We start from the raw sequence: 13386 nt of genomic DNA on the forward strand, positions 1-13386 counted from the left end.
TAAGGTCCCCCAAACTAAGAGAAATTTCTGTGTTCATAGCCAAGAGTAACTCCTGAATGTCACCGGGTGTGGCCCCCCAGTTTCCCTGGTGCTTTCTATTGAGACCAGCATAAGTAGCCACACTATCACACTGGCCCCTGTAAGTACTTATAGTATTACTTACAGTGATTAATGTTAAAAGAAACCAGATAAAGTGCTGAGAAAACTGGTAATAAATGTTATTGAATTGCATCAAGCTTTCTGACTCATCTGAGAAGCATGACAACTGGTTAGATGATTTGTATAAGAAAGTTCTGTGTTGATATAAAATTTGATCATATAACCAAACAAAAGCAGCAATAAATAAATGAAATTACGTTGGACTATAATATTTCTTCAATTTAAAGTAATGAGATAAATGATTAAAATATAGCGTACTGATTGGTAGAAAATATTTGCATACCATAGATCAAAATGCTAATATCCAAAATATATAAAGCACTCTCAAAGCTCAACAGAAACAAATAAGCAAACCCATCCCAGACAGGTGAGAAAAGAAAACAGACACCTCCTCCAAAGAAGAATAAAAGATATTCAATAGGCATGTAGAAAAATGTTCACCATCAGTGATTATCAGGAAATAAAAATCAAAATAATAATTTCATTCCTCCACCTGTGAGAATAGTTTATATGAAAAAGACAAGAAACAATAACCTCAATTACTACTGGGATGTGGTGGGAAAGAAACATTTTATTCACTATAGGTGGAACTGCTACATGACACAACCTTTCTGGAAAACAGCTCAGAGATTATTTGGAACACTACATATAGACTTTCCACATAACTCTTGCTTCCTGGGAATTTATCCTAAGAACATGAAAAATTAATATGAAAAAATACATGTAAACCTATCTCTATAGAAGCACTCAAGTGCCCAACAACAAAGACATGAAAAAGTTGTAGTATATGTACACAGTGGATTACAGATATGAGAAAAGATGAAATTTTGTTATTTGCTACAATTGAATAGAATTAGAGAAGACTGAAGTGATGTGTCAGAAAGTAAGAGATAAATATGAAATGATGTTGCTCATGTGTGGAGCATAATGAAACAAAGAAAGGATGCTCTTTTTTTAAATTGGGAATAATCCCCAATGAAAATAAACTTAAAGGGCATGATCAATATAACTGGAAACTGAAATAATGCAGGAGGAAGAGGACCATGAGAAAATGGTAGAGAGATACTAAAAAATTTGTGGAGAAACTGGTGCTGTATTTTGCAATGATAAAAATGACTTCTATAATACTTCAATATATCTATTAAATTAAAATTAAACTTAAAAATATTTAAACTAATGATATATCCACTCATGTGGAAGACAAATAAAGCAAGTAAATAAACAATAGAAAATAAAATTCAGATTCAGAATGTAGGTTGATTTAATAAGGGAGATCTAAGTAGTGGAAAGGTAACTAAAAGGGAAAATTTGTATGATGATGGTTAGAAACAACTTTTCTGACAGTGATTATACTGTTGTATATATTATATGTTGAAACATAATGGTATGTAAATGATATATAAAGTTATAAGCCATTGTTATTTCAATAAATTTTAAAGTGAAATAGAAAATAACTGGATAAATATTAAAATAGAAATTCTTTATACACATATTACCACAATGGATATCTATAAATAAAAAAAAAGCTTAGATAGATTAAGCTTCATAAGAGAATGTATAGGAATATCCACTGGGGTCAGAGGTTTAACTCAACTGTCTGAAACACGTGTCATATATGTACTGGCTTCAAGTTCAGTCAATATTTGACACTGCATAGACCCCCTGAGTTCTCTGCAGGTTATCTCTGAGGTGTGGCTATAGGATCACTGGGTCCACAAGTACTACACTACAGGCAGTCAGCACTTAACTCTCAGGTCTACCCACACAGTCTAGTCAAGCATCTTTTGAGTCTTGCTGAGTTCCGGCACCTTATGCATTGCTAGACGACTCTTCAAGAAACAAAAACAAACAAAAAAGAAAATGTCTTTGAAAAATATTTGTGCAACTTTTACCAAACGATACTAAAAACTGTAAAAATTAGATCCATGTAGTAAAAATGTTTATTCTTTAGACAAATTTGTATGCTTCATAGCTTAATAATAATACATAAAATCTAAAATGTGTCTTTTTTTCTGGCTTCCATGAAGACTGGATCAATCTTAAAGTGATAATAATTATTGCACTCTGGAAATTTGCTTTTCATCTGTATCTCATATCCCCTGTTAGATACTAGATAGATAGATAGATAGATAGATAGATAGATAGATAGATAGATAGATAGATAGATAGATAGATAGATAGATAGATAAAGGAGATTGACAGGATGGGTAATTTAGAGGAACTTTCAGCCCAAAATGCTGGTTCCCAGAATGGAGGCTGAATGCTACAGGAGATGATCCTGTAACTACTCTATTTTTTAATTTACTTTATTTAAACACTGTGGTTATGAGGTCATTTATAATAAAGTTGAATTTTTTCCATAGTTACAAAGTTGTTCATGATTGAGTTTCATCCATGTAATGTACATTCTTCACCAGTGCACATTTCCTGCAGCAATAAATGTAGCAGCTTCACTCATACCCTCCCTATTGCTGGCCTCTGGGGAAGACATTAACTCCCATCCCCACCATCTTTTAGACACTGTGGTTTGCAATATTGCATTTGCAAATATATCACTTTATTTGCAAGTATATCTCCTTTCAGCATCCAGTTCTTGTCCAGAGTGATCATTTTCAACTATTATTATCAGAGAGGTCGCTTCTCTGCCCTAACTGTACTCCCTCATTCTTGTGACAAGCTTCCTGGCATGGACCTGCCCACCTGGATCTCTTCTCTATTGTCTTTAGGTATTATCAGACTAAACTTTTATATCTCATATATGAGTAGAATCATTCTATATCTATTCCTTTCCCTCTGAATCATTTTACTCAGTATAATACTCTTTAGATCCATCCAAGTATAAGAAAATTTCATGACTTCATTTTTCCTAATGGCTGAGAAATAGTATTTCATTATGTAGTTGTACCACAGTTTCTTTAGCCATGCATCTGTTCTCAGACACTTGGGTTGTTTCCAGGTTCTGGCTATTATGAATAGTGTTGTAATGAACATAGGAGTGCAGGGGGCTTTTAAGAATTATGATTTGGGGCTCCTTAGGGTATATTCCTAGGAGTGGTATTGCTGGACCACACGAAAGCTCAATTTCTAGTTATTTCTGTCTCTCTCAGAAGAATCTTCACTTAAGAAAGCCCATTACAAAGATATTTGTTCAGTATACTAAGGCTCTGGGATGTGTAAAGAAAAAGAGAAGAGGGCTGCAAGTTACAGCCCTCTTCATGAACCTCACCACAAAGAGTGATGAGTTTAGTTAGAGAAATAAATACAGTGCGAACTATCCTAACAATGAGAATGTATGAGGGAAATAGAAAGCCTGTCTAGAGTACAGGCAGGGGCAGGGTGGGGAGGAGGGAGATTTAGGAGATTGGTGGTTGGAATGTTGCACTGGTGATGGGGGGGTGTCCTTTTATATAATTAAAACCCAACCATAATCATAACCAGGTAGATTCATAGATAGACATTTGACCAAAGAATATTTTGTTCTTCTGATGATTACTGGTCTAAGCAATATGTATTCTATATGGAAGATAGTTAAGTTTTCAGTCTATGAGCTTGTTGACCTCCTTGTTAGCTCTTTCTTATTTCTGTCTCTTTTCTTAATCCTTGAGGTAAGTCTGCTTCAGACATATTCACAAGGGAATCGCCTATTCGATTTTCGTTTTACTCTTTGGGTCAGAATGATTCATTTTCTTTTTTTTTAATTTTTTTTTTCTATTTAAACATCTTGATTACAAATATGATTGTGATTAGGTTTCATTCATGTAAAGAACACCCCCCTCACCAGTGTAACATTCCCACCACCAATGTCCCAAATCTCCCTGCATCTTACCCCACCCCCACCTGTACTCTAGACAGACTTTCCAGTTCCCTCATTCATTCACATGATTATGGTAGTTCTCAGTGTAGTTATTTCTATAACTGCACTCACCACTCTTTGTGGTGAGTTTCATGAAGTGAGCTGGAAGTTCCAGCCCTCCTCAGAATGATTCATTTTATCTTCATTCATACTTTCTTGTGTTTAGTGAGAGGGATCACACCTTGCTGTGCTCAGAGATTTTTCCTGACTCTTTGTACATCTCACTTCTGACTACTAGTATATGTCTTATCAGCTGTACCATCTCTCCAGCCTCTATTTTTTGGGGGGTCACACCCGGTGATGCTCAGGGGTTACCCCTGGCTATGCGCTCAGAAGTCACTCCTGGCTTGGGGGACCATATGGGACACAGGGGATCCAACCGCGGTCCATCCAAAGCTAGTGCAGGCAAGGCAGGCACCTTACCTCTAGTGCCACCGCCCGGCCCAAAGCCTCTATTTTTAAGTGAAGTAAAAATATTTTTTCTGAAATGCAAGAAAGAAAAAGGAAATAATGTAAAACAAATGAAAATAATTATATACTCCAAGTGTGTATGTGTACAATTTTAAAACAGAATTTTTGGGTCAGCATATTTTAATAGTATAAAATTCTCAAATTCAGTTTATAAGTAAATATGAGTTTGATCAAATTTTTCAGTGACAAGAGTTTTAGTTAGCAAGTTTTTTTTGTTTTTGAACCCCTGTATTTATGCTTATTTTATATATAGATTTTATTTATTCTCTATCAATTACAAATGCACTTGTGATAAATTTTCAAGCATACAATGTTCCAACATTAATCCCTTCACCAGTGTTCATTACCCTCCACCAGTGTCCCCAGTTTCCCTTCCACCCCCAGCCTGCTTTGTGGTAGGCAAATTTCACCTTTGTGATTGTCATAGTTTTCCCTTTCCTAACTTATCTCCTCTCTCCCAAACAGCTCTCAACAACTTCCTACTAAAGACCAGTTCTCCTGTTCTTCATTTCTATCAATTACCTTTGGAAATAAGATATTCTTCCAGGAAGATTCTTTATATCCCACATATGAGAGATATCATATTGAGTCTTTTCCTCTCTTGCTTCCACTCAACATTTTATACTCTAGCTCTATCCACATATTAGCAAATTGCATGACTTCATCATCTTTTTATGAATAAGTAGTAGTCCATTTTGTATATATGTACCGTAGTTTCTTTCTTTTTTTTTTTTTTTTTTTGGTTTTTGGGCCACACCCGGTGACGCTCAGGGGTTACTCCTGGTTATGCGCTCAGAAGTCGCTCCTGGCTTGGGGGACCATATGGGACGCCGGGGGATCGAACCGCTGTCCGTCCTAGGCTAGCGCAGGCAAGGCAGGCACCTTACCTCCAGCGCCACCGCCCGGCCCCGTACCGTAGTTTCTTTATCTAGCCTACTGTTGTCGGATATTTGTTGGTTTTTATTTTCAGATATTGTCTATTGTGCAATGAGTACAGGAGTGCAGGTGTCTTTCTTTTATGCCTGATCAAGAATATTTCACCCAGCCAGATTCTTATTGAAGGAATAATACACAATTTCACAGATAAACATTTACTCAATATCATCTTTACAAGAACTCAAGGGGATACTTTAATGTAAAATGTATCCCAAAAAAATGCCCAATTTCTACAGAAAAATGGCACAAAACTTTATAAAGATAATAATTTCAATGTTAGAAAGAAGGCCGAGGGATAGAATAAGGAGGGAGCCAAAAACTACGGTGGAGGGAAGAGTTCAACTAGGAGATGATGCTGAAAGGTGGTAAAATGTCATGTATGAAACCCAATCAGCACAATGCAGTGCACTACAATGCAAAAAAATTTAAAGGAAAAGAAGAAACTCTCATAGAAGCAGACTGGTGGTGAGTGAGAGCAAAATGGGGTTGGAGAGGGATACTGGTGAAGAAAAGTGGACACTTGTGAATAGATCAGTGTTGAAAGTGTGTATGCCTGAAACACAATCATAAATAAAGTTGTAATTTCACAATAACTAAATACATAAATACTTGACTATGACAGCAACAAATTATACGTAGAAATTCCATGATATTGCATAAAACTTTGGAAAAGGAGATTTGACCTAAAAGAACATATCACTTTTAGAAAAGGCATCTAACAAAAGTAATCTTTTTCTTCTCACCTCTAAGCTCACACAAAACAAGTTGTATCATATCACAGAGACCTTTCCTGAGAACCCAAGTATGCAGCTGACCCACTTGCTGCCTTCATGCTAACTGCTTCCTACAATCACACTTTGGTGTCCTTTTCACAGTGTACTGTCACTGTCAGAATTTTCACTCCTTTTTTTTTTAAATATCACAGCCTAGAGAGTGTAAAAAGTAGAACTTGGTCATTAGTTGGATTGGCAGGTGTAAAGATACTGTCTGTAACATTTCTAAACAACATAATAAATATTATGTTTTTATATATACAAAATGCTATGGTTTGTTTTAGTATCTTGTACTATGAAACTGAACAAAACTATTACCAGTTATTTTTAGCTCCTTTTCTGAAGTGCCAAATTTTCTGTCTTCATTTACACCAACTTCTGCTTGTGTATGTATATATACATACATATACATAAAACATAAATGTAAAAGAAGTATTGACTATATACTCAACGTTATTTAACATTTTTCAATAGTTCATAATTTGTTACAGTCTTACTAGTTTTTAACAATTGTATTAGTCCAATGTCAATTAAGATGAATGCATTACAATTAATACATCCACCAAAATAAATATTCCAAAACTCAAGATAAGAATTTCAAGAACAAAGAAATTAAAGGAATACTGAGCCATTTGCATCTTAAAACAAAGCAAATGTGATTTAATTTTATTATTTTAATATCTTTATGGCCTAAAAAGCTTTCTGAGACATATCCCTACTATAAAGAAACAGTTAAAGATTTACCAATATTTGCATGGTGTTCATTCTGGAAAATGCAAATTTCTTAAGGAAATAAAAAGATCTAAAAACTGCAGCATGTCAAATGAAAATGAGTGCAGGTGAGAGCAATATTTGCCTGTTGAGGGATCTCGACCTCTCAGGGAACAAGAGAGCTGCTTGTTAAGTTTCTTTTTTACAAACCTATTTTAGTCAAAAGAATTTTATAAGGAGTCTCACAATCAACCTTATTAAATTATTAAAATGTTAATTAAGAAGAGATATTTTGAGCCTGATACTAGATAAGAAAAATTCTTGCTACTTATAAAAAGATCAGTTTCTAGATTGAAGATTTATTTCTATTTGTAGCTACTTATCTAGGAGCATAGGCCTCAGCTGAAAATCTACAGCACCATATATACTATCTTTTTTATTATATATTTTTATTTTCATCTTTAAAGTTAAAAAATTACATTATTTTAAACATCACAACAGTTGCTTCTAGCATTTAATGACTCAACACCAATAGAACATTCCCTCTATCATTGTCCCTTTTCTCACTCACCCTCAAGTCTGCCCCTTTGACAGGCATAAGATTATTTTTATTGTTTCTTATAGCTAAATAGTAATGGAATTATCTAAAAATATTTCAATAGTAGAAAATCGGTGAGAATTGTTTTATCTCACCGGGGTCTTACAGTAAGTCAATGTCTCAAGGTTTACTAAGCACTTTGCTGCTAGTTTAATTTGGTGAGTTACTACTGGTGGTCAGTACTAAGTAGTTTATAGGTGTCATACAACTACATTAGCAGCCATGCATTCCAGGATCTTTGGGTCTGGGCTGATGAGGCTACAAGGCCCACGCCCTCTGAGAATACCTCAGGGTTTTCAGGGTTGAACCTTTAGCATGGCAGTGAATGTGGGGTATGGGTCCAGCTGTGAGGACTTTAGATATTAGACATTGAGAGAATAGGCTACAACATAATCTAAGCCTTAGAATAAAGTTTATTTAACTACAGAAGATTTTTTTATTTTTTATAATAATAATTTTTATTTTGACCAAAGTGGATTACATATCTTTCACAGTAATATTTTAGGTACATATTGACACTGAATCAGGGGAATTCCCACCACCAAAGTTGTCCTCCCACCAACCTCATTCCCAGTATGCATCCCATATCCCCGTCCCTTACCCCCCAGGCTGCTAGTATAAGTGGTCCCCTCTGTGTCTAGTTTGTTGTAGATTGGGTATCGAGTCTGTTGTCATTGGCTTTGGGTTAGGTGTTTGAGTCCGATCATTTTTTATTACTATTTAGTGATCATACAGCTGTTTGGTCTTGGTACCCTACATTATTTCCTCCTTGATTTCAGAGGTGGAACAAGATGGTTCAAGTTATTTGGTTCTGTTTGAAGAAAAGAAAAAAATAAAATGGGGTAAAAATCAAACAAGCAAAAAATGGGTGGAGTCCTTCTAGCGGCTATAAATATTAATTTGGGAGAAGAAAGGGAAAAAGAAAGAGAAACACAACAACAATATAAAAAGAATGATCCAACAAAAAAATCCAAAAAGCACCACAGCAATTAAGACAACCACTACACAATAATCACGATCCTGAAATAAAAGCAAAACAAAGCTCAAAGAAATAAAAACAACAGCAACAACAGTAACAAAACAAAACAAAACAAAAATATTATTTTGTGCTGCCTTTTTTTTTTCTTCCCTGCATAAGCACTGTAAATATTGGGGAAATTAGAAAGGGAATTCCCTTGGCCTAAGAGATACAAGGTTTCTCCATCCTTGAAGTATACTGCCACGGGGTAACTATAGACTCCATACTCCAATCATTTACTTTCCCTTAGGTCCTTTTGTGGTGTATGGAAAACGTCTGATTCCTCATGGATGATGAAATCTGACCTCTGTTAGATATAATCTTTTTAAAAATAATATTAAGCTATAGCATCCTCATTCAATTCTAAACAGTGATTTTCCCATTCAAAGTTTCACTAATGTTTTCCTATGATATAATACATACCATGATACACAGGATTTAATAAATGGTTTAAAATAAATATACAAATAAATATTAATCAACATTTATATCTTGAACTATTGCCTTAAAATATGCAGAAAAGAACACTCAATAGTTTAATGGCAATATTTAATGTTTACAGAAACCAGACCCAACATTAGAATTACACTGTCCAGGTCATCGATACAATGTTATCAGTAAGAGTTAAATTAGCTTTTATTTCTGCAAGTCTTCGCCTTTCTCTGACTTTTATTTTTCCCAAATACAACTCTGATTTGGAATAGAAGAAAAAAGTCTCATTTCAAGAGCAGAGAGGTGGGTTTCATGTTCTAATAGTAATCATACACTACAAATATCTGCCAAAGAGGAGGCATTTTGACCAACTGTTCCAGTGACCCCTGTACTTTCCCAAAGTACCAGCTAATAATTTATGACCTTATCTAGAATCTGGAACTTTGTCAAAATATATGAAAATATTTTAGACCAATTAGTAACAGAGGATAAAATTAATGTAAAATTGTTGTTAAGAAAAAAACTAATGCATTAAGTCATTTTATCATGCATCTCTATACTCATATGCACACAGAGGCACATGCACACACAAAACCAAAAAAATCATTAGAGGATCAAAGAAAAATCACTTTATAATAAAAAAAAAACTTTGAGACTAGCATTTTGAAAGTTTGAAATCACCAAAAGATTAAATGCTTTTCTTGAGAAACTTGAGGAACACTCTTACAATAAACTTTGGGTTACAATTTTGTTTTAAGAACAATTAATTCGATAAAAAGTATAATGGAAAAATCTATGCATAACATCCATAATGGGCAATTTCAGACTGAAGCTACAGAAAACAAATCCTAGAGACTTGTTGAATTTATTGTGAAGAACATAATTCACTACACATACGTTTCTTCTACCTACTCCATAAATTGTGAAAGATGGGATAGAATCAAGTTGAAATTTGTTTTCATTAAACTTTTCTGACTTGCTAAATAAATTTAAATATTAGTCTCATTAATTCTGTTCCTATGCATTTGGAATTTATTATGGAAAAGTTAACCTTGCTTTCATTACAAATATTTAAAAGAATCTGTCAGAGTAAAAGGAGGGCTAAAGCACAGCACTGCTGTTTGATTTGCACATGACCAACCTGGATCCCATCACCAGCACCCAAATGACCTCCAGGCCAGCTAGGAGTGATTCCTGAGTGTAATGCCAGGAGTAAACACTGAGCACTGCTAGATGCAGACTAAGGTGTTCTTTACATGACTGAAACCCAAACACAACCATGTATGTAATTAAGGTGTTTAAATAAATTAAAAAAAAAACCTAAAACAAATGCCAAAAAACGTGTGAAAAGATTGCATTATTCATGTTGGTTACTTTACAGCATATTCTTTTTGTAAAATACATAAGAAGCTCAATAATCACCTATAGTTTCTATCTGAATTAAATCAAGTGTGCTTGTGAGTAATGATTTGAGAGGCTTTTCCTTTCTTTCTCTCTTTTCTTTTTTTCTTCTTTCTTTTTTCTTTCTTTCTTTCTTTCTTTCTTTCTTTCTTTCTTTCTTTCTTTCTTTCTTTCTTCTTTCTTTCTTTCTTTATCTTTCGTTCTTTCTTCTTTTCTTTCCTTTTTCTTTTCTTTTTTTTTTTTTGCTGATATCAAATTGTCAAACTGAAGTATCATCATGCGCCTTGATGTTTTACTCATTGTTTCTACTCATCCCATAGGCTTTCTTGATTTCTTTACTTCTACCTTCTCTTTCCTCTCTCTCCTCTATCTCCTCTCTCTCTCCTCTGTCTCTCCTCTATCTCCTCTCTCTCCTCTCTCTCTCCTCTCTCTCCTCTCTTCTTTCTCTCCTCTCTCTCCCTATCTCTCCCTCTCACTCAGAAATTGCTCCTGGTTATCTCGGGGGACCATATGATATGCCGAGATTTGAATCAGGATGGATCCAGGGTTGACCCTACCTTCTTTCTCTTTTTACCTTCCTTATTTCTTTTTCTTCTCAGTTTTTTCCTTTATTTTTTGTGTAAGAAGTTGAATTTTATTTAAGAATATAACTTTCTAAATTTTGTGAGAGCAGGGTAGACACCTATGTTAGACAGCAAGAGGCTTAAGAAAATAGTTTTCCTTAGAAAAATATTGATGGAACTTTAAGAAAAACAGTCTAATAAGCACAATAAACCCTTATTAATTGTCTGCTTATGTTTTAAATAATAAATACCAAAGTCATCTAGTAAAATATTTTGGTAAAACAGTTAAAATAAGAAGTAAAATAAACTAAAGAAAGTATAGCTATTCTTTTATATTTAATTATATTTCTTCAACATTGACTCATTCTCATATGCCATAAGAATTTTCTCCACCATCTTATTAAATAAATTTCTAAAACTGCTAACTCTACTCTCATGAAAGTCACAAAGTTAACTTATTTTTTTACACAAAGTTAACTTCAGGTATTAGAGATTTCAACAAAACAGATTTTAGCTTGATCATTTTCTTGCCCCCAAAAACATACCATGTGATTTTTCTTAGTTGCCAAGTCTCCAATGGACAGGAATTATAATTTAATTATTGTTTCTATTGTCTGTACTACTGAACTGTCTGCCAAGAAATAAAACTAACAGGAAACATTATACAACAGAAGTTGTATTTATAATTAGGATTCAAATATGAGATTTCTATACAAGGAACAATTCATCAGCATGTTCGGAAATTTCATTACAGTTTCAACAGTGTGTCAGATTTCTTTGTAGTCATGTGTGATCAGTCTTTAGTTCCCAGAAAACAAAAAAAGTAATTGTTTTTTCTATTATGATAGCTACTGTGGGTAATAAAAGAAAAATAAAAATACTATACGCAGGGACTGTAGACCAAGAACTCAGTCATGCAAAGTTGTAAATTTAATGTTTGCTTAATAGAAAAAAACTTAACAAAAAGCATTTCCAAGTCAAATTAAAAATCTATTTGCATCAAATCAAGGGGAATGAAAAGAACCTATTAGTACCTGACCTCAACTTGCTCTAGGCCTTTCATCATAGGTCAATGTGTATAGTATGAGCATTTGAACATCCAGAAGAGTTGCATACACACACACACAAAAGACCTATACAGCTTAAAATCAGTCCTGAGCCCTGCTGGAAATGCTCCCTTAAATCTCCAAAGGGGAAAAAATACATGCAGCTCAGCAGTGCTTGATCAAATTGTTTATTAGACACCTTTTAGGTACTACCCTCAGCAAAACTGACCTATTCTATAGGTCCTATTGTTTAAAAACCTCCCATACTGTTCTAAAGCTAAAATGAACTATTCTACATAAATATGCTAGGGAACAGATGATCAACTTCTCTGGTAACAAAAGGAGTATTTAAATAATTTAATCATTTTAATGTACTCTTTCTAATGCAGTATTTGGGACCAAGCTAAAGAGCTTGCCTTACATGCAGTTGAACTTGGTTCAATTCCTGGCACCACATTATGATCCTATGAGTACTACTAGGAGTGATCTTTGACCACAGAGCCAGAAATTGGTCCTGAGTGCTGTCAGATGTGGCTTCCAAACCAAATTAATTTTATGTTAATCTAAACATGCTGTTGCAGAATAATATAAACCCCTATTATTAATTATTGCAGTTAGTATTTCTCTGCTGTCTATTATTTTATTTTGGTTTGCTTTTGGTTTTTTTTTGGGGGGGGTCATACCTTTCAATGCTCAGGGATTATTCATGATGGTGTTCAGAGATGCTAGGAACTAAAGGTAATGAGTCACATGTAATGTAAGGTCACATAAGGTGAGTGTCATACAAACTGTACTAGTTCTCTAGCTCTGTTTTTTCTAATATTTTTGCCTTTTTTAATAATCCCTGTACTAGATCATAACCTTTACTATTTTGGAGTTAGTCTCTAAGTATAGAGGGACCAAAACTTAATTTGACATACGACCCCTTTTGAGAAAGAAGAAACAATCACTTGGTACCCCATCAACTACCTTCTTTATGTGAACACACAGAATTATCCCCCAATTTTACCATTTTCACTAGGGGAATATCACTCATTCTGGAAAACAGAACAGAAGAACCCTTAATATCAGCCTGTTTTAATCAGCTCTGAAAATTGGATAACTATCTTTCATCCTAAGAATTAATATATTACATATGATCCAATATTAAAAATTTGAGTTTAGCTGAGAGGTTTTGTCATTATCTGTTTTAACCTACTACTTGTGTGTTAAAACAACAAAATCTGATCTATAAATAAATGTGAAAACCGTTTCTGAAAAATATGACTCCTCCTTTCCTCTTTCCTTCATTCCACTTTTTTAGTCTTCCTTTCTTTCCTTTCCTTCCTTTTCTTAATTTTTTGTTTGTTTTGGGTCATACCCAATAGTGCTCAAGGCTTCCACCTGGCTCTGTGTTCAGTGATCAATCCTGGTAGGACTCAACAG

Source organism: Suncus etruscus, chromosome 2, assembly GCF_024139225.1.
Source record: "Suncus etruscus isolate mSunEtr1 chromosome 2, mSunEtr1.pri.cur, whole genome shotgun sequence".
In the NCBI taxonomy this organism is placed as follows: Eukaryota; Metazoa; Chordata; class Mammalia; order Eulipotyphla; family Soricidae; genus Suncus; species Suncus etruscus.